The sequence below is a fragment of the Pogoniulus pusillus genome, chromosome 22 (genome assembly GCF_015220805.1).
Source record: "Pogoniulus pusillus isolate bPogPus1 chromosome 22, bPogPus1.pri, whole genome shotgun sequence".
In the NCBI taxonomy this organism is placed as follows: domain Eukaryota; kingdom Metazoa; phylum Chordata; class Aves; order Piciformes; family Lybiidae; genus Pogoniulus; species Pogoniulus pusillus.
In genome coordinates, this window is record NC_087285.1 from 3,905,777 (window position 1) to 3,927,824 (window position 22,048).

Sequence of the window (22,048 nt, forward strand, 5' to 3'; positions counted from 1 at the left end):
ATCTGCTGGTTGAAAGGTGAAGCCAGACAAATCCAGGGTAAGAGGATGGGTGATCAGCAATTGAAGCAATTTGCCCAGGTCAGTGATGGATTCTCCTTCACCCACGGCTTTAAAGTGAGGGCTGGAGGCTGTTCTGAATGCTGTGCTCACGTTCAAAGAGCATCAATTCAGGGAAACACTTCACAGGAGCTTGGGCTGCTCCTACCTGCAAAGCTGTGAGCCTTCATCCCTCTTTGGCTCTGCTGCATCTCCCCTGTCTCAGCCCGTGGTGTGTGGGGCTGCCATGGACCACCTGGCAGATGCTCATCAACCTCCTTAGATGTTTGTGAGTGGCCCAGAGTGGCTCCAGCCAGCTCCTTCAACCCCACCACCTCCACTTAGATCCACAGACTGGTTTGGATTGGAAGGGGCCTTCAAGATCATCCAGTTCCAGTCCCACTGCCATGGGCAGAGACAGCTTCCACCTCCCCGGGTTGCTCAAGGTCTCGTTCAATGTGACCTTGAGCACCTCCAGGGAGAGAGCATCCACAGCCTCCCTGGGCAACCTGTTCCAGAGTCTCCCCACTCTCACTGGAAAGAATTTCTTTCTCATCTCGAGCCTCAGTCTCCCCTCTTCCAGCTCCAAGCCATTGCCTCTCAATCCTATCACTACAAACTCCTGTAGAAAGTCCCTCTCCAGCTCACCTGTAGCTCACTTCAGGTACTGGAAGGCTGCTCTGAGGTCTCCCTGGAGTTTACCTCCCCAGAGCCTCCTTTACTCCAGGCTAGTGGCTGCAGTCACTCCAATAGGCTGAGCTTAGACACCATGGTTCTCCCAGCTCTCTCCTATCCCAATGCCCTTCATTCCCAAATCCACCTCTTCTGGGCAGGGAACAGAGCTTTGGGAGACCACCAGACTTCTCAATAGCACCTACCTTCTAGCTTCTCAGCAGCACTGGAGCCACCAGCACCACCACCACCACCAACCCCTCTAGCTTCAGCTGATGGATGGCACCTCTGCCTCACTCCCTCTCCTGCTCTGCTCCCACTTCCCATCAAGTACAGCTGCCAGCAGCCAGCACCAGCTTGTTCCCCCGTGACTGTAAGTGCAGAACATTCCAGCTCAGCAGCACCACGTCCCCAGCAGCCATCTCCTCCCTGCTCTCTCACACTGTGCTAGGAGGAAGCTGGGGACTTTTAATGGTATTTTTATTGCTGAGTGTTTTCAGCACACAGTCTCCACAAGGCCTGGCCCCTTCCCTGCTCTGTCACTTGGATGTGCCTCCTGGGTTCATTTAAGCTGTTTGCCTTTGCTCTTTCATTTCTTCCTCTTTCTCTTTTATTTCCCTCCCCCCCTTCTTTCTTGTATTTTTTTTTCCTACTGGAGTTTAGTGCTCAGCTGACAGGACTAGAAAACAGCCTCCAGCCCTCCACCCTGCAGCACTGCATGTGCCACTGCTGCTGCTGCTGCTGCCTCCAGCCACAGGCAGCCCTGCCAGGGCTAAATTTATTGTCATAGAATCAACCAGGTTGGAAGATCCCTCCAAGATTGTCCCTATATTCCCCTTGTGTTTGTGGCTTTTCTGCCTGATGATGTCCCTGGGTTCTTAGCACAGGTACTCCATGCTTGGTGGGGCCACCAGTGTCCAGTTAGCAGTCATAGAATGGGTGAGGTTGGAATGGACCTCGAAAATCAGCCAGTTCCAACCCCCTGCCATAGGCAGGGACACCTCACAATAGAATAGGTCATTCAAGGCCTCATCCAACTTGGCATTGAACACTTCCAGGGAGGTTGTGGGGCACAGAAGCACAGAATGTGATCTTTGATCACATTCTGTGCTTCTGTGCCCCACAACCTCCCTGGGCAACCTGTGCCAGTGTCTCACCACCCTCACTCTCTGTGCTCCACAACCTCCCTGGGCAACCTGTGCCAGGGTCTCACTACCCTCACTGTAAAAGACTTCTTCCTAACATCCAGTTTCAATCTCCTCTCTGCCAGTTTAAACCCATGTTATCATTTGGGTGCAATGTGGGCATCAGCTAGCAGGTATCAGAGAGGCTGAGAAGCTCTTTTGCACATGTGCAGCCTACAGCTGGAGGTCTGGGTCCAGTTCTGGGCTCCCCACTTGAGAGAGACAGGGAACCACTGCAGTGAGTGCAGCAGAGGCTGCAGAGATGCTGAGGGGCCTGGAGCAGCTCTGCGAGGAGCAAAGGCTGAGAGCCTGCAGAAGAGCAGCCCCAGAGGGCATCTGTGCAATGTTCAGCAAGAGATAAAGGCTGGGAGACAAAAGGATGGGCCCAGGCTCTTCTCAGTGGTGTCCAGTGACAGGACAAGGGGCGATGGCCATGAAGTGGAAACCAGGAGGTCCCATCTGAATTGGAGGAGAAACTTGTTTGGTGTGAGGGTGCTGTTTGGCCTGGAGCAGGCTGCCCAGAGAGGTTGTGGAGTCTCCTTCTCTGGAGAGATTCCAAATCTCTCTGGATACTGTGATCCTAGGCAAGGTGCTGTGGTGCCCCTTCTTTAGGAGAGGAATTTCATTAGATACTCTCCAGAGGTCCTTTCCAGCCCCTACCATGCTGTGACTCATGCTGCACTTGCAGCCCAGAAAGCCAAGCAGAGCCTGGGCTGCAGCAGCAGAAGTGTGGCCAGCAGGGCCAGGGAGGGGATTCACCCCCTCTGCTCTGCTGAGACCCCACCTGGAGTCCTGCATCCAGTTCTGGAGCCCCTGGGACAAGAGGACTGTGGAGATGCTGGAGAGTGTCCAGAGCAGGGCCAGGAGGATGCTGAGAGGGCTGCAGCAGCTCTGCTGTGAGCACAGCCTGAAAGAGTTGGGGCTGTGCAGGCTGGAGCAGAGGAGGCTCCCAGGTGACCTTCTTGTGGCCTTCCAGCATCTGAAGGGGGCTCCAGAAAAGCTGGGGAGGGACTTTTGAGGCTGTGAGGGAGTGGCAGGAGTGGGGGGGAATGGAGCAAAGGTGGAGGTGGGGAGAGTGAGGCTGGAGGTGAGGAGGAAGTTGTTGAGCAGGAGAGTGGTGAGAGGCTGGAATGGGCTGCCCAGGGAGGTGGTTGAGGCCCCATGGCTGGAGGTGTTTGAGGCCAGGCTGGCTGAGGCTGTGTGCAGCCTGCTCTAGGGTAGGGTGTCCCTGGGCATGGCAGGGGGTTTGGAACTGGCTGCTCCTTGTGCTCCCTTCCAACCTTGACTGATTCTATGAGTCTATGATTCTGTACCCCAGTGGAGCATTGCTGAACCATCTCACCTAAAATGAACAGGGAGTGAACCTCTCTCTTTATTTTCATCATTCTCTTGCTTTTCATGTAATTTAAAGCTATGTTCTTCATAATCTACAAACCAACCACTGTGAAGATTTCTTGAACATTGAGATCTAAGAATCCTTGTTTTGTGCCACATCATATGTAGAAAGGAAGTAATGAATGGCTCTAGCTTAATGGTCTAAAAGTCTTCCTTGCTGTGCAAGGAAAAAAAACCCCAAACCTCCCCAAATCCATTTTCATTTGTAACATTATGAGTAATTCTACTGGCAGCAGTTTTCCCTTCCCATATATATTTATTAGAGGCAGAAATTCCCTGTCCTAAAATAATGCTCTTGCTTGGATGAAATTGTTTTCAAACCCTGGCTCCTCTCTTAACCCTTTTCTTGCCTTTCATCTGCTGTTCTTCTCACAGGCTGTGGTGGGTGAACCTTTCCTCTCAGAGGAATGCACAAAGCAGCCTCACAGGCAGAGCCTGTGCCTGGAAAAACAAAAGCAGAGCAGCTTCTGAATAAGATGTGCCACTTTGGTGAGAGGAGGAAGCCACAGGGACTATCATCCCTCCCCCCAAAAGAGCAGAGATCTTCTGCCCATGCTCCTCAGCTGATGAGCATGAAGTTGTAGCTAGGGCATTGCCAGTTCTACACAGACACCTTGAGCTCAGTGAGGCTACTGGGGGATGTGGCTGGATGGCCCAGCCCAGCTCAGGGGACTCTGCTGGCTGGACAGAGTCATAGAATCATGGAATGGGTTTGGTTGGAAGGGATCTCAGAGCTTCTGGGGGATGTGGCTGGATGTCCCAGCCCAGCTAAGGGGACTCTGCTGGCTGGACAGAGTCATAGAATCATGGAATGGGTTTGGTTGGAAGGGATCTCAGAGCTTCTGGGGGATGTGGCTGGATGTCCCAGCCCAGCTAAGGGGACTCTGCTGGCTGGACAGAGTCATAGAATCATGGAATGGGTTAGGTTGGAAGGGATTTCAGAGCTTCTGGGGGATGTGGCTGGATGTCCCAGCCCAGCTAAGGGGACTCTGCTGGCTGGACAGAGTCATAGAATCATGGAATGGGTTAGGTTGGAAGGGATTTCAGAGCTTCTGGGGGATGTGGCTGGATGTCCCAGCTGGCTGGTTGGATAGAGTCATAGAATCATGGAATGGGTTTGGTTGGAAGGGACCTCCAAGTTCAGTCACTTCCAACCCCCTGCCATAGGCAAGGACACCTCCCAATAGAACAGGTTGCTCAAGGCCTCATCCAACCTGGCCTTGAACACCTCCAGGGAGGTTGTGGATGAGAGAATCACAGATTGTGATCTTTGTGGCCTCTGCCCCCTGTGGCAAGGGCCCTGAGAATACAGGATGAAGCAGAGCTTAGGAGAGCCCTGTCCTGCTCCTGTCCCTGGCTCACTCTTAGGGCTTGCTGGGAGGAGTATGTCACTGTCCTTAAGGCAGGGCCCACCTGGCTTCCAGGGACTGTTGGTGGCAGTCTTTGAGGTTACCTCTTGGCAGTCAGTCCCTCTGCTTCTCTATGCTCTGCATTCATCCCCTCCCAGTCTAAACCCAGCTCTAGCAAGGCACTCTGATGCTTGGTTTGAAGCAGGCAGCAGCTCTGCTGGACTTAGCTGGCCACACAATCCCAGCATGGTGTTACAACAGACTTTGGGATGCCATGATCTAGTCCAACCCCCCCTGCCAAAACAGGGGCAACCCACAGCAGCTTGCCCAGGGCTGCACTGCCAGATCTCTCCAGAGAAAGAGACTCCACAAGCTCTCTGCACAGCCTGCTCCAGGGCTCCAGCACCCTCACACCAAAGGATTTTCTCCTCCCATTCAGATGGAGCCTCTTGGGTTCCAGTTTGTGCCCATTGCCTCTTGTCCTATTGCTGGGCACCACTAGGAAGAGTCTGGCCCCCACTCATTAGCTCTTACTGAGCATTGCTCAGGTCCCCTCTGGGGCTGCTCTTCTGCAGGCTCTCAGCCCCAGGGCTCTCAGCCTTTGCTCCTCACAGAGCTGCTCCAGGTCCCTCAGCATCTTCGTAGCCTCTACTGGACTCTCTCCAGCAGTTCCCTGTCTTTCTTGAACTGGGGAGCCCAGAACTGGACCCTGTACTCCAGATGTGGCCTCACAAGGGCAGAGTAGAGGGGGAGGAGAACCTCCTTCATCCTGCTAGCCTTCATGCACTTCAGGAGACATGGACTACTCCCAGGGGTATCCCCCATTGCTGTAGGTAGGAAGCCATCACCTACCTGCACTGCCTGGGAACACCCTGAGGTTTTGCAGGCTTCCTCCCTACCCAGAGCTACATTGCTTGGGGGGGAGGGGGGGAAACACCAACATAAACCCCCAACCAACCGAAAAAACAACCCAAAAGACAGCCTAGTGCCGTTGTTTGCCCTTTTCGTTTCCCATCCTTGCCTCTGTGTGCCTACCCCCAGCACACCGAGCAGAACTAATCACAGTTTGCTTCCCGGCGCCCGCCTGGGATCCCTAATCCGCAGTAAATCCTTCGGGGGGGGGGGGGGGCAGATGCAATTACGAAAGAGTGGCTGATTACAAAGAGCTCTATGTGCCGTAACAGAAATGTCAGGGCAGTCGTCCTTCCCCTGCCTGCCGAGCTGTCAGCTGGAAGGTGGCACCCGTGTGTGCTGCCTGGGCTGGCTGCGTCCCCTGCTGCCGCGGGCTGCAGCCGCAGCTCGGGCTGGCTTTCACCCGCAGCTGCACACGGAGCCCTCCGACCTCAGCTGCTCGTCCTTCCCCTCCCCACCCTGCCCGTGGGCACGCAAAAGCTTGGCACAGCCGCAAGCCGCCTATAGCAAAGGCTGGGTTTGATCTCTCCTGGCTGAAAGGGACGATGAGCTGCTTGGAATGAGTGTCTTCTCCAGGTGTCATTGTGAGCAGTCGCTGGGAGCAGATGTGTTTGACAGGGATGTGTTGGCAGATGAAGCACCACAGATACCAGGCTGCGAGCATCTACTGCACCTTTCCATCTGCTGGGGTTTCCTTGCCTGGGAGGTTATGACCATGATCATAGAAATAACAGAACAATAAACTGCACCAGGACAGGCTGGGAGGTGATCTGCTGGAGAGCAGCCCTGTGGAGAGGGACTTGGGGTGCTGGTGGAGGAAAAGCTCAACAGGAGCCAGCAGTGTGCACTTGCAGCCCAGAGAGCCAAGCAGAGCCTGGGCTGCAGCAGCAGAAGTGTGGCCAGCAGGGACAGGGAGGGGATTCTCCCTCTCTGCTCTGCTCTGCTCTGCTCTGCTCTGCTCTGCTGAGACCCCACCTGGAGTACTGCAGCCAGTTCTGGACCCCCTGGAATAAGAGGGATGTGGAGATGCTGGAGTGTGTCCAGAGCAGGGCCAGGAGGATGCTGAGAGGCTGCAGCAGCTCTGCTGTGAGTACAGACTGAAAGAGTTGGGGCTGTGCAGGCTGGAGCAGAGGAGGCTCCCAGGTGACCTTCTTGTGGCCTGCCAGGATCTGAAGGGGGCTACAGAAAAGCTGGGGAGGGACTTTTGAGGGTGTGAGGGAGTGGCAGGAGTGGGGGGAATGGAGCAAAGGTGGAGGTGGGGAGAGTGAGGCTGGAGGTGAGGAGGAAGTTGTTGAGCAGGAGAGTGGTGAGAGGCTGGAATGGGTTGCCCAGGGAGGGGGTTGAGGCCCCATGGCTGGAGGTGTTTGAGGCCAGGCTGGCTGAGGCTGTGTGCAGCCTGCCCTAGGGTAGGGTGTCCCTGGGCATGGCAGGGGGGTTGGCACTGGCTGCTCCTTGTGCTCCCTTCCAGCCCTGCCTGATTCTGTGAAAGACTGCAAGGTCTAAAATCCAGGTCACATTCCCAATGGCAAGTTGGGTGTCCTGAGCAAGCAGGGACAGCACCCAGGGTGCAAAATCCTGAGCAGTCAGCAGGGACTATAAATAATGATAAGTTGCAGAGAAGTATTTTCAGGCTGACCAAACCCAGAACTTTATCCCTGGTTGGTCAAGAGGTGCAGAGACCTTCTCAGAGCTGTTACAATGCTTCAGAAGATCAGCAGAAGCAAAGGTAAAAGAATCATACAGTGGCTTGGGTTGGAAGGGACAGGAGACATCATCTGCTCCAATCACACTGCCATAGGCAGGGACACCTCTCAGCTAGACTTGGTTACTCCAAGCTGGCCTTGAACACCTCCAAGGAGTGGGCATCCCACTCCAGAGTTTCACCTGGACAAACCACTCCAGAGTTTCACCTGGACCACCCATTCCAGAGTTTCACCACTCTCATACTGCAGACCTTCTCCCTAAGATCCAATCTAAACCTACTCTTGCTCAGCTTCAAACCATTGCCCTTTGTCCTGCCACTAGACACTCTCAGGAAAAGTCACTCTCCAGCCTTCCTGCAGGCTCCCTTCAGGTATTGGAATGCAGCTCCAAGGTCCCTTTGGAGTTTTCTCTTCTGCAGGATCGTTACTCTTGTTGTGATGCAATAGGTAGTATGAGCCTGTAACACAATGGGGACAGCACCCAGGGTGCAAAGTGCTGAGCAGTCAGCAGAGACTGCCCACAGCAGGGAGTTGCAACTGGCTGATCCTTGTGGTCCCTCCCAACCCTGACTGATTCCATCATTCTGATTCTATGATTCTATGACTGACAGGTTTGCTGGGTGCTAGGTTGGACAGGATGATCTTGGAGGTCTCTTCCAACCTGGCTGATTCGATGACTCCAAATGGTGATAAGTCACAGAGAAGTTCCCAGGTGTGGGGGAAAAAGAAATCATTTCTAAGTGCCAAAATGAAACAAAAGAGAGAACAGAATCCTCCCCAAAAGAAGGGAGGTTACACATGTGCCAAGCCAACCTGATCTCCCTGGGTGATGAGGTTGAGAGCCAGCCAGAGATGCCTGATGCCTTGGCTCCTCTAGGACTCTGCTGTGCTACTCCTCTTAACAGGATTGGTAAGCAGCTCCTCACAACCCTGCAGTGGGGGAAGGCACAAAGCATGGCTGGAAACCAGGCAAGAGAAGTGAATGATTTGCTGTCAGATGGAAGGATGGATTGGGTGACTTTCTGAAGGGCTCCATCTCTGCTCTAACAGGAGTCAGTATTTTCCCTGATGACCTGGATGATGGAGCACTCTCCGCTCCCTCCACAGCCGCTCGAGATGGGAATTAGTGCTGTGGTTGCAGAGAAGGAGGTTCCTAATCCTGTCACAGTAAGGACAATTAAGCACTGGGATGTTCTGCTAGGGGAGGCTGTGGAGTTTCCATCATTAGGAATGTTTAAGAGGAGGTTGGAGAAACATCAAATCATAGAATCACAGAATGGTTTAGGTTGGAAGGGATCTCAGAGCTTCTGGGGGATGTGGCTGGATGTCCCAGCCCAGCTCAGGGGACTCTGCTGGCTGGATAGAGTCATAGAATCATGGAATGGTTTAGGTTGGAAGGAATCTCAAAGCTTCTGGGGGATGTGGCTGGATAGCCCAGCCCAGCTCAGGGGACTCTGCTGGCTGGATAGAGTCATAGAATGGTTTAGGCTGGAAGGGATCTCAAAGCTTCTGGGGGATGTGGCTGCATGTCCCAGCCCAGCTCGGGGGACTCTGCTGGCTGGATAGAGTCATAGAATGGTTAGGTTGGAAGGGATCTCAAAGTTCAGCCAGTTCCAATCTCCTGCCATGGGCAGGGACACCTCCCACTAGAACAGGTTGCTCAAGGCTTCATCCAACCTGGCCTTGAACACCTTCCAGTATCTGAAGGGGGCTACAAAAAAGCTGGGGAGGGACTTTTTAGGCTCTCAGGGAGTGACAGGACTAAGGGGAATGGAGCAAAGATGGAGGTGAGGAGATTCAGCCTGTCTGTGAGGAGGAAGCTGTTGAGCAGGAGAGTGGTGAGAGGCTGGAATGGGTTGCCCAGGGAGGTGGTTGAGGCCCCATGGCTGGAGGTGTTTGAGGCCAGGCTGGCTGAGGCTGTGTGCAGCCTGCTCTAGGGTAGGGTGTCCCTGGGCATGGCAGAGAGGTTGGCACTGGCTGCTCCTTGTGCTCCCTTCCAACCCTGACTGATTCTATGAGTCTATGATCCTTCGAGGTCCCTTCCAGCCCCTGACCTTCTGTGATGCTCTGATTTCAACCCCCTCTGCAGCCTGCATTGCTCCAAGCCAGATGACTTGCAAAGATCTAAGGCAGAGGAGGAAGATGAATCGTATGCAAGGTCAGGCGCGACGCCAGCAAGCCGAGAGAGGCGAAAGCAGTTAATTGCTTTAGATTCCAGCAGCCCCCAAACGTGCCCTGTGTGCAGACATCCCTTCCTTCCACGCAGCACTGGACCTCACCCCTCCAAACCAGCAGAAAGCAAGCAGGAGATGGAGGTGCTGGTTGTGATTTTTAATGTCAGAATTAGATTCCACGTTGCCTTCTGGTCTCTGTAATTACTGGCATCACTCATCATTTTTCCCAGCTCAGGGGGTACTCTGTGATTGACCTCCCTGAGAAGATATAAATACATTAGTGAATGGAAATATCACCATTTGCTGTGCTGGAAAGGTTTACATCATAGCTCAGAGGACTCTGAAATCTTCTTGCCAGTGTGCCTGGAGCAGAGGAGGATGCCTGACACTGTGGCTTGGGTGGCAAACCACTGCTGCAAAGGTTTGGGCTTAGAGGAGAAAAGCCTGCTGCAGATTATGAAAGGAGAGATGCCACAGCAAAGCACAACCTTGATGGAGCCTGCCATGCTCCTTGATGGAGCCTGCCATGCTCAAACAGCTGAAAACACCACCCTGGGCTAGCACAGAGATGCCAGTGATGGAGGGGACCAGAGGACCCCTGAGTTCCCAAGCTGATGGGGCCACAGAATCTCTTAGGAGCATAGGAGGACCACAGGAAATGAAAGAATGTTAGGTCTCCTGGAGGTGATGAGCACTGAAAGCAGGGAGAGGCCATTGAGAGCCTTGTATGGAGCACTGGGGTGGTGAGATGCTCTTGTGGAGCTCTGTGTGGAGGGCCATGGTGGCAAGGTGCACTTGTGAAGCCTTGCAGGGAACATCCTGGGGGGTGAGGTGGTATTGTGAAGCCCTGTGGTGGCAAAGTGTCCTTGTGAAGCCTCGTGTGGAGGGCCATGGTGGCAAGGTACACTTGTGAAGCCTTGCAGGGAACATCCTGGGGGTGAGGTGATATTGTGAAGCCCTGTGGTGGCAAAGTGTCCTTGTGAAGCCTCGTGTGGAGGGCCATGGTGGCAAGGTACACTTGTGAAGCCTTTCAGGGAACATCCTGGGGGTGAGGTGGTATTGTGAAGCCCTGTGGTGGCAAAGTGTCCTTGTGAAGCTTTGTGTGGAGGGCCATGGTGGCAAGGTGCACTTGTGAAGCCTTGCAGGGAACATCCTGGGGGTGAGGTGGTATTGTGAAGCCCTGTGGTGGCAAAGTGTCCTTGTGAAGCTTTGTGTGGAGGGCCATGGTGGCAAGGTGCACTTGTGAAGCCTTGCAGGGAACATCCTGGGGGGTGAGGTGGTATTGTGAAGCCCTGTGGTGGCAAAGTGTCCTTGTGAAGCCTCGTGTGGAGGGCCATGGTGGCAAGGTACACTTGTGAAGCCTTGCAGGGAACATCCTGGGGGTGAGGTGATATTGTGAAGCCCTGTGGTGGCAAAGTGTCCTTGTGAAGCCTCGTGTGGAGGGCCATGGTGGCAAGGTACACTTGTGAAGCCTTGCAGGGAACATCCTGGGGGTGAGGTGGTATTGTGAAGCCCTGTGGTGGCAAAGTGTCCTTGTGAAGCTTTGTGTGGAGGGCCATGGTGGCAAGGTGCACTTGTGAAGCCTTGCAGGGAACATCCTGGGGGGTGAGGTGGTATTGTGAAGCCCTGTGGTGGCAAAGTGTCCTTGTGAAGCCTCGTGTGGAGTGCTGTGATGGTGAAGTGCTCATATGAGTCTTGTGCATGGACCACCACAGAAAAAAAGAGCTGTACAGATTGGAAGGGACCTCCAGAGCTCATCCAGTCCAACCTCCCTGCCAAGGCAGCATCACCCAGGGTAGCTCACACAGGAATGCATCCAGGCAGGTTTGAAAGTCTCCAGAGAAGGAGACTCCACAACCTCTCTGGGCAGCCTGCTCCAGAACTCTGTTACCCTCACTGTAAGGAGGTTTCTCCTCATGTTGAGGTGAAACCTTCTCTGTTCCAGTTTGTAGCTATTGCTCCTTGGCTGATTGCTGCTGACCAGTGAAAAGAGCTTGGCCCCAGCCACTGGCCCCCATCCCTAACCCATCGCGATGGATGCTCTGCTCAGTGTTTCACTCCTGAGGTCGCCTGTGAGAGGTGAGGCACTCACCAGCTTGTGTTTGTCACTCCAGAGCCTGCAATGGGGATGCTCTGCTGGTGGAATTCCTGTGAGGTATTCCAGTACTGCCTGGACTGGGCCTCCCTCCTGTGTGCTAGGGCCAGATGTCTCTTGGGGACCATCTGCTTCTTGAAGGATAAGATTGTTGCAAAGACAATGTGTGCTGGGGGCTGCCAGCTCTTCTCCACGAGCTTTGTCATGCTCCCAGGACCTGCTTTGTACTGCTGGGTGAGCCCCCAGTGCCCTGGAGAGTCAGCCATCTCTGAGCCACAAAAAAGGGCTTTCAAGGCAGGGATCTTTGCAGGAGGTCAGCTGACCTCATCCATGGGCTTCATGTGCCTTCACTTTCTGAGCCTTTGTGCAGCCAAAGAATCATAGGATAGAATAGAGTCATAGGATCAACCAGGTTGGAAGAGGGCTCCAAGCTCACCCAGCCCAACCTAGCACCCAGCCCAACCTAACACCCAGCCCTGGCCAAGCAACCAGACCATGGCACTAAGTGCCCCAGCCAGGCTTGGCTTCAACACCTCCAGGCACGGCCACTCCACCACCTCCCTGGGCAGCCCATTCCAGTGCCAATCACTCTCTCTGGCAAGAACAAGGGGACAGTCTCAAGCTGTATCAGGGGAGGTACAGACTGGACGTTAGGAGGACAGGGCAGGGAGTGAGTGGGCTCCTGGTATGGGGATGAGATGGAGGAGAAGCCCTGGCCTTAGAGGGCATGGCTGGGTGTGGGGAAGGAGAAGCAGTGTGCATGCAGGCACTGGAACTGCTTCTCCTTTGTGATCCCCAAAGAAACAACCACAAGTGAGCTCTCTGCAAGGGCTGTGCTAGGAGTGAGTGTCATGGGGAGCCATGGATCTGGTGTGACCTCAGCTTTGTGTGATGGAGGAGATCCCTGGGGACCTCCCAGCACAGCCCTGGGCAGGGACCAGCTTCCAGCACTGAGCATAGAATCCTAGAATTGGGGTTGGAAGTGAGCTCTAGAGGTCATCTAGCCCAGTCCCCATGCAGTCAGCAGGGACATAGAATCATAGAGTGGTCCAGGTTGGAAGTGAGCTCAAGGATCATCCAGCTCCAACCCCCTGCCATAGGCAGGGACACCTCCCACTAGAGCAGGTTGCTCAAGGCCTCATCCAACCTGGCCCTAAACACCTCCAGGGAGGGAGCAGCCACAACCTCCCTGGACACCCTGCTCCAGAGTCTCACCACCCTCACTGTAAAGAACTCCCTCCAATATCCAGTCCAAATCTCCCCTCTTCCACTTTAAACCCATTACCCCTCCTCATCCCCAACTAGATCAGGTTGCTGAGAACCCCATCAAGCCTGACCTTCAGTGTTTCCAGGGATGGGGCCTCCACCACCTCCTTAGGCAACCTGTTCCTGTGTTCCACCACCTTCACAGTAACAAACCTCCTAATACCCAGTCTAAAACTCCCTTGCTTTAGTTTCAATCCACTGCCCCTTGTCCTAGGTGCTACACACCTTTGCAAACAGTCCCCCCCCGCCCCAGCTTTCTTTTCTGCATGACTGGAGAGAAGAGCTGGACAGCCCAGAAGAGCTGCTTTGGGGTCAGCCCCACCTCTTGCCACTCCTGATGGAGCAGGATGAAGGGAAGCCAGCCAGAGCCTGGTCAAGTCGCACCCCGCAGGGAGAGCTGGCCCTGCAAATTGCAGTTCCTCTGCCTGCAAGTGCTTATTAGAGTTTATTGAGCCAGGGAGGTTTCTCTGCTTTCTATTTTGGGCCAAGCTCCCTTTGTATTTATTTACCATCAGCAGAGCAGCTTGTAGCCACTGGAGCTGAAGAAAATTGCTGGGAGAAGCAGGAATTTGGCTCCTCACCTTACGGAGCGAGCTGCACGCCCAGGAGCTGTGTCTGCCCCCCAGGGACCCCAGCCCCAGCTCACTGCAGCACGGATGTGGGGTGGCCTTAGCTCCCAGCCTTGGCATCAGTCTCTTGTCTTGGGCCACGTGGCTGTGAGTTCAGGTCTTGCAGGATTGCCTGAGGTGACCTTCAGTGCTGGCTTGAGGGTGCACAGCAAGGTGTGCTTGGCGCTGACTGCAGAGCCTGCCTTAGGTGGTTGGTGCTGCATCACCCTGCGAGGCACAGGTCAGCAGCCTCAGGCAGCTCAGGCTTGGAATGCTACCCAAAGTCTTTGCATGGGGGGGTTAACCTCAGGGATGCATCTTAGGAGGGTGGAAGCCTGGCAAGGTTTAGAATCATAGAATCAAGCAGGTTGGAAGAGAGCTCCAAGCTCACCCAGCCCAACCTAGCACCCAGCCCTGGCCAATCAACCAGACCATGGCACTAAGGGCCCCAGCCAGCCTTGGCTCCAACACCTCCAGGCACAGCAACTCCACCACCTCCCTGGGCAGCCCATTCCAATGCCAATCACTCTCTCTGCCAGGAGCTTCCTCCTAACAGCCAGCCTAGACCTACCCAGCATAACTGGAGACTGTGTCCCCTTGTTCTGCTGCTGGCTGCCTGGCAGCAGAGTCCAACCCCACCTGGCTACAGCCTCCCTTCAGGTAGCTACAGACAGCAATGAGCTCTGCCCTGAGCCTCCTCTGCTGCAGGCTGCACACCCCCAGCTCCCTCAGCCTCTCCTCAGAGGGTTTGTGTTCCAGGCCTTTCACCAGCTTTGTCGCCCTTCTCTAGGCCAGCCACTAAACAAGAACCCCTTTGCCTTCCCAAAGGGAAGAGAAAGGGAAGAAGAGAGAGGGACTAACTGGTTGAGAAGGAAATTGACCCAACTGGGGTGGAAATGAGAACAGCCTGAGGAAATAGAGACAAAGAGACACACACTGATACTGAACTCAACCCCTGAAGGCAATGAGGTCACCTTTGGCACAACTGGCACTGGGAGCAGGCACTGGGGAAGTTCCAGACTGGATTCAGCAGCAGATGGGAACCAGATTCAGGAGCTGGATTCTAGAACTGGATTCATGATCACAGAGAACAGGATCAAAGGCAGAACAGAGTCTGCCCGGTATGCAAGCCATGGAGGAAGAGGCTTGACCCTGGTGGTCCCTCAGCTTCCTCCTGAAGATGCCATCCATGGGCTGCAGTCCCTTGTTGGGCAGTGAGGGTCACCTGTCCTGTCTGCTCCTCCCTGCAGGTGCCACCTCTACTTTCCTGCACCTCAAGGTGGGGCCCCACCTGTGGCAGTGCCCTTGGTCTGTGCAGAGCCTTTCTGCAGCCCAGCCCTTGGCAGGAACTCTGCTCTTCAGCTTCTCCCTGCTAGAAGCTGTCCAAATCTGCCCTGAACTGCAGAAAGTGCCTCCCTGAGCAGAGCCTGAGCTGGGAAGTCAAATCTCTAAACAGAGCTGGTTCTGGCCTAGCTCACAGAGTCACAGATTGCATTGGGCTGGAAGGGACACCCAAATATCATCTTGCCCAACCTCCTTTGCAGTCAGCAGGGACACCTACAGCTAGCTCAAATTGCCCATGACCACGTTGAGTCTGATCTATATTTTCAGGGGACAGGGCTCAAAGCAGGACAAAGCTGCTTCAGAGGTCTCTGGGGTGCTTAGTCCCATGCAGCTCCATGTTCTGAGCACTTCTGGGCTTCTCTGCCCTGCAGACTGCCCCCATTGGCAGCAGCACTTCACCCCCACACAGCATTGCCACTCCTCGCGTCACACCAGTCTGCAAGCTAAGACATGGGGAAGCTGCTGTGTGCCAGGGTGGTGTCCCCAGACCCCTGCACCCATCTGGGTAGGAGATGGCTTCCTCACAGCAGCAGGGTGCTGAGCATGCAGGCCTCCAGCAAAGGCCAGCTCTGAAAGCTGCAGGGCTCAGCACGGCTCTGGTTGTCCCCAGCCAAGCCAAGTCCCTCGGCAGCTGTGCAGCTGCCTGTGCAGCAGCTCTCCCTGGGCCCATTGTAAATGTCATGGCAGTGTCTATAAGTGGCCTAACATATTAAAGATCAGGCAGGCAGGGGAGGGAAGATGACCTTTTGCATTTTGCCCAGAGCAGGCAAGGATAATGTAATTATAATTTCATGTAACTCATCTCCTGACACTGTGTAATAGCTGAACTTGGCCTGCCCAAGCCAGGGATGGAGTGGAGGGAGGCAGGAGGACAAGAACCTCTCAGCTCTGAGCTGGAACAACATTCCCTGGGCAGAGGACCCCACTCTTACAAGAGTCCCTGGTCTGGCTGGGTGCAGATGGAGCTTCTCCTTGCAGGAGGCTGCCAGGAGCATCAGCTCCAAGCTGCGTGGTGGGAGCCCAGCAGGCACAAGGCTGCCCAGCCTGTGGGAGCAGCAAATAAGGCTACAGCTGTCTCACTGCCAGCCCCATTCTGCTCCTCTGCCTGGCTGAAGCTCTCCTCTGCCTGGCTGAAGCTCTCCTCTGCCTGACTGAAGCTCTCCTCCTCCCTTCCCCACACTGCTGTCTGGGGCTGGGCTTTTTCAATGGCACCAAGCATGAAACCACTTTTCTTTGGTCCAAGAATGCTGCACCTGGAGCCTGCACAGACCTTTGAGCTGCATTTCAATATCTGAAGGTGACCTATACAGGAAGGCTAGGGAGGTGCTGTGCTGATGAGAGGCAATGGTTTGAAACTGGAGCAGGGAAGACTTTAGGCTGGACATGAGGAGGAAGTTCTGCACAAAGGAACTGCTTGCAGAGGTAGTGGAGGTCTCACACCTGGTGACATTTGAGGTCAAACTTGATGCAGATCTGAGCAGCCTGATCTGGTTGGGGGTGTCCCTGCTGACTGCAGGGGGGATTAGACAAAATGATTCATGAAGGTCCCTTCCAGCCCAATGCATTCTATGATTCTGTAATTAGTCCCTTGTTCATTTGCTCTCCTGTCCTTAGGTCATAACACTTCATTGAGGTGTGCTCTGGTTTTTCCATAGGGAATGGAGTGATGGGCCAGAGTGCTCCCAATCCCTGTAGGTCAGTAATGGGATGCTGTGCTTTCACCCTTAGCAAGTGTGCAGATGGCACCAAGCTGTGTGGCACAGTTGACTTGCTAGAGGGCAGGGATCCATCCAGAGGGACTTGGGCAGGATGCAGAGGTGTGCCCAGGCCAACCTCATGACATTCAACAAGGCCAAGTGTAAGGTCCTGCCCCTGGGTGGGTGCAATCCCAAGCACAACTCCAGGCTGGGTGGGAAATGGCTGAGAGCAGCCCTGAGGAACAGGACCTGGGGGTCTGGGCTGATGCAAAGCTCAACAGGAGCCTGCAGTGTGAGTGCAGCCCAGACACAACCCTGTGCTGGGCTGCAGCAAGAGCAGTGTGGGCACAGGGCAAGGGAGGGCATTCTGCCCCTTGGCTCTGCTCTCCTCACACCCCACCTGCAGTCCTGGGTGCAGTTCTGAAGCCCCCAAAACAAGAACCTGGAACTGTTGGAGCCAATCCAGAGGAGGCCACCAAGATGCTCAGAGGGCTGCAGCAGGCTGAGAGAGTTGGGGCTCTGCAGCCTGGAGAGGAGAAGGCTTTGAGGAGACGTTGGAGTGGCCTTCCAGTATCTGAAGGGGGCTACAGGAAGGCTGGGAGGGGACTACTGACAAGGTCTGGGAATGACAGGATGAGGAGGAATGGGTTTGAATGGGCAGAGGGGAGATCCAAACTAGATGTTAGGAAAGGGGTCTCTGCAGTGAGGGTGATGAGAGACTGGCACAGGTTGAGGGTGGTGAGACACTGGCACAGGTTGCCCAGGGAGCTTGTGGAGCACAAAGAGTGAGGGTGGTGAGACACTGGCACAGGTTGCCCAGGGAGGTTGTGGAGCACAGAAGCACAGAATGTGATCAAAGATCACATTCTGTGCTTCTGTGCTCCACAACCTCCCTGGAGGTGTTCAGTGCCAGCTTGGATGAGGCCTTGAGCAACCTGTTCTAGTGGGAGATGTCCCTGCCTATGGCTGGGGGTTGGAACTGACTGAGCTTTGAGGTCCCTTCCAACCTAACCCATTCTGTGATTCCCTGTGCAGTGCAGGCTGAGTGAGCAAGGAGGGGTTATTAGCAGAGCAGCTCAAACCTTTGCAGGAGGCAAGTTACACCCATTTAAAAGCTGCTGCCACCTGAAATTTGTTTTTCATCCCTTAACTGATTAAATTCTGCCAGTCAGAGATTTTATCTCCGAGAAATCCTCCAGGAAGATCTAATAGCAGAGTCAATCTTTATAACATCAGGAACAATAAACCAGGAGACTTCATCTTGCTGCAGGTTTCATCTGTGGGCGTGGGGCTCCGTGGGCATACCAAGCCCATTATCATCCCAGCACCCAGCAGGAGCCGTTCAATGTTTGGTTTAAAGGTGGGGTGGGGGTTTTTGGGAGGGTTTTTATATTCCTCGGTGGTGAAACAGGCAATGATGAAGTGGTTTTGTTAAACAGTTTGAAGGAGAGCACAGTGCTGGAGGGAGAAGGCTGTGGGATGCAGGGCTGGATGCTGTGAGCTCCTGGGCTGCTCCAGGGAGGGGGCAGATGCATTCTCCCGGGGGCTTTGTTTCTGGGTGGATCGCGTTGGGGGATGCTGAGCCTGCAGGGGCTGTTGGATGTCTGTGAGCTGACGTGGGGACCTGGCACCCAGGGCTTGCAGAGTGACAGCTGTGGTTTGCTGTGGCAGTTTGCCACTGGAGGAGGAAGCAGGGATACTGGTTAGGGGTTTTATCATCGAATCTGCTGTGCTCTGGGCTCTCTGTGGTCTGGCCACCGCAAAAGAAACCCCTCTGTCAGCACGGGCTGTGTGGGCACTGTTGCTCTCCTCAGAGGGCAGCAGTGAGGACAGTCTCAGCAGTGCCAGCCTCTAACTCACAGAATCACAGAACCTTAGAGGATGGAAGGGACCTCCAGAGCTCATACAATCCAACCTCCCTGCCAAGGCAGCATCACCCAGGGTAGCTCACACAGGAATGCATCCAGGCAGGTTTGAAAGTCTGCAGAGAAGGAGACTCCACAACCTCTCTGGGCAGCCTGCTCCAGGGCTCTGTCACCCTCACTGGACAGAAGTTTCTCCTCCTGCTGAGCCAAAACCTTCTCTGTTCCCAGTTTGCAGCTGTTGCTCCTTGGCTGATTGCTGCTGCCTGCTGGAAAGAGCTTGGCCCCAGGCACTGCCCCCCACCCCTCAGGTACTTGTGCACATTGCTCAGATCCCCTCTCAGCCTTCTCTTCTCCAGGATAAGCAGCCCCAGGGCTCTCAGCCTCTCTCCACAGGGGACATGCTCAACTCCCTCACTCATCCTCGTGGCTCTCTGCTGAACTCTCTCCAGCAGGTCTTTGTCTCTCTTGAACTGGAGAGCCCAAAACTGGACCCAGTATTCCAGATGTGCTGGACCCAGAATTCCAGATGTGGTCTCAGCAGGGCAGAGCAGAGGGCAGAAGCACGTCCCTAGCCCTGCTGGCCATGCTTTTCCTGATGCCCCTCGGGATGCCATTGGCTCTCTTGCCCACAAGGGCACATTGCTGGCCCATGTAGAACTTGCTGCCCAGCAGCTCTCCAAGGTCTTTCTCCACGGAACTGCTTTCCAACAGGACAGCCCCAACCTGTCCTGGTGCCTGCTGTTATTCCTCCCCAGATGGAGGACCCTGAACTTATCTCCCTGCCTGTTCCCACGTGTCTCCTGTGGATCCACCACGGCAGTCATGGTGAAGCCCTCAGTAAACACAACCCCAACCTCAGCTGAGTGAGGGAGATCTGCCAGCACTTCCCACTGCCCTGCCTGTGCTCAGGTTTTGCCTTCCTGGTGGCAGAGTAGGACATTCCCAGCCTAAGTTGTCCATTCCTTGCATTAAAAAGTCCTTTGTGGTTTCTCTACCTCTTAAATAAAGACACTCAAGGGCTCTCCTCCTCCTCCAGCTTTCCTGTAGCAGCAGCTCTGATGGACACAGACCTAAGTGGGTGAGTTTTATTCCACCCAATTCCTTTAATAGCACCAAAGCTGCCAAATCCCTGTGCCTCAGGGATTTGGCAGCTTTGGTGCTGTTAAAGGAATTGGGTGGAATGAAACTCCAGCAGGAGGTTGGAAAGTGGTCACCACATCCTTTCTGCTAGGAGGATCTCCTGAGTTCCATCCCAGTTCTTACTGGAGCATAGAAAAGCAGGCTGATGTTGGAGACCCCAGCAACTTCAGCACTGCCCAGCTAGGAGCCAGCTCTGCACTGTTTGCACCCCCTCCAGCCCCTTTCCAAGCAGAAGGGAAAAAAAACCCTCCTGTTTTCCACCTTGCTAAGCTGTTGTGTCTGCCCAAATCCACACCAACACCCACTTGGGCATGGGGGGGTTTTATTGGAGCAGGCTGAAGGTGAAAGCCCAGCACAGCACCTCCCCTCTATGGATTGGAATCTAACACCCTGTTCTTTTACCACATTAAACCAGGAAGTCTCCTACTTGTTTTTGAAGCATAGATTTTTCTGCATGATGAATGGGAAGGAGGTGTTTGGGTGGTTTTGGGTTTTGGTCGATGCAATTTAATTACTCTACAAAGCACTGAAGAGCTGAGCTGCCATTCCTGGCCTCCCACTGCCCTCAGCTCTCCAGGGAGCACAGGGACATACCAGATGCTTTGGCATCAGCCTACAAACCTCTCTCCTCTTGCTTGTTGGATTCCTACAGTTTTTTTCCTGCTTCTGCAGAGGGTTTGCTGAGCACCCTTGAGCTGCCCCAAATCAGGAGCCTCTGTGTCCAGTGGAGATGATCCTGGCCTCCCACTGCCCTCAGCTCCCTAGGGAGCACAGGGACATGCCAGGTGCTTTGGCATCAGCCTACAAACCTCTCTCCTCTTGCTTGTTTGATTCCTACAGTTTTCTTCCTGCTTGTGCAGAGCGTTTGCTGAGCACCCTCGAGCTGCCCCAAATCAGGAGCCTCTGTGTCCAGAGAAGATGATCCTGGCCTCCCACTGCCCTCAGCTCCCCAGGGAGCACAGGGACATGTCAGATGCTTTGGCATCAGCCTACAAACCTCTCTCCTCTTGCTTGTTGGATTCCTACAGTTTTCTTCTTGCTTGTATTTTAGCAGAGAGTTTGCTGAGCACTCTTGAGCTGCCCCAAATCAGGAGCCTCTGTGTCCAGAGAAGATGATCCTGGCCTCCCACTGCCCTCAGCTCTCTAGGGAGCACAAGCACACACCAGCTGCTTTGGCATCAGCCTACAAACCTCTCCACTTGCTTGTTGGATTCCTACAGTTTTCTTCCTGCTTGTATTTTAGAAGAGAGTTTGCTGAGCGCTCTTGAGCTGCCCCAAATCAGGAGCCTCTGTGTCCAGTGGAGATGATCCCATTCCCTGCAGCCCTTTAATCCTCAACACAACCACAGCAATTCAGCTGAGCCCCACGTAGGTGAGGATCCCCAGCTCACAGAATCACAGGATGCCAGGGGCTGGAAAGAACCTTGAAAGCTCATCCAGTCCCACCCCTCTGCCAGAGCAGATCACACAGGAACACATCCACGAGGGTCTTGAATCTCTCCAGCGAGGCAGACTCCACAACTCCCCCTGGGCAGCCTGTTCCCCTCTGAGCCGATCTAAACGTCTGTCTGATCTATCAGCTTGGCCTTCTTGTCCTAGACATCGGTCCCAGCTGGCCTGGCCCCCCAAAGTCCCAAAGCCCATTTAACCTCGGGCAGCACCAGCAGTGCTGGCATGAGTGATGCAGGCACCGAAATCAAAGGGCGCTTTGAATGCTGCAGAGCATTTACATTCCAAAGTCTTGGAAAGGTTTGGGATTTATCTCCACCCTGGGAGGGAGCCTTATTAGCAGCTTTTGGGTACACCGCTCCTGAATAATGAGGACAATCCTGTCTCAGGAAGATAAATCCCACTATAATGATGCCATTGTCTTGCCTTATTGTAACTCTCCGTCAGCCTCTCATTTAACTGCTGCTTTACCCAAAGATTTTGACAGCCTGCTTTAGCCCGGGAAGGATAACACAATGCTTTTTAATTGCCACCCGAGCTAAAATTAGCCCTTTCTTCTTCAGCTAATGAGCCACCACCCGCTCCTTTGGGGACGGTGGCTTGAGTGCGGCCAGCTCCATCTCCTCGTCCTCACGCTGGTTCTGCTGCTGCTTTTGTGTGTCCTGCAGAGCCCACCCAGCTCCATCATCACACCCTCACAGCCACACTGGTTCTGCTGCTGCTTTTGTGTGTCCTGCAGAGCTCACCCAGCTCCATCTCCTCCTCCTCACAGCCACACTGGTTGTGCTGCTGCTTTTCTGTGTCCTGCAGAGTCCACCCAGCTCCATCTCCTCATCCTCACAGCCACACTGGTTCTGCTGCTGCTTTTCTGTGTCCTGCAGAGCCCACCCAGCTCCATCATCACACCCTCACAGCCACACTGGTTCTGCTGCTGCTTTTGTGTGTCCTGCAGAGCCCACCCAGCTCCATCTCCTCATCCTCACAGCCATGCTGGTTCTGCTGCTGCTTTTCTGTGTCCTGCAGAGCCCACCCAGCTCCATCATCTCACCCTCACAGCTATGCTGGATCTGCTGCTGCTTTTCTGTGTCCTGCAGAGTCCACCCAGCTCCATCTCCTCATCCTCACAGCCACACTGGTTCTGCTGCTGCCTTTGTGTGTC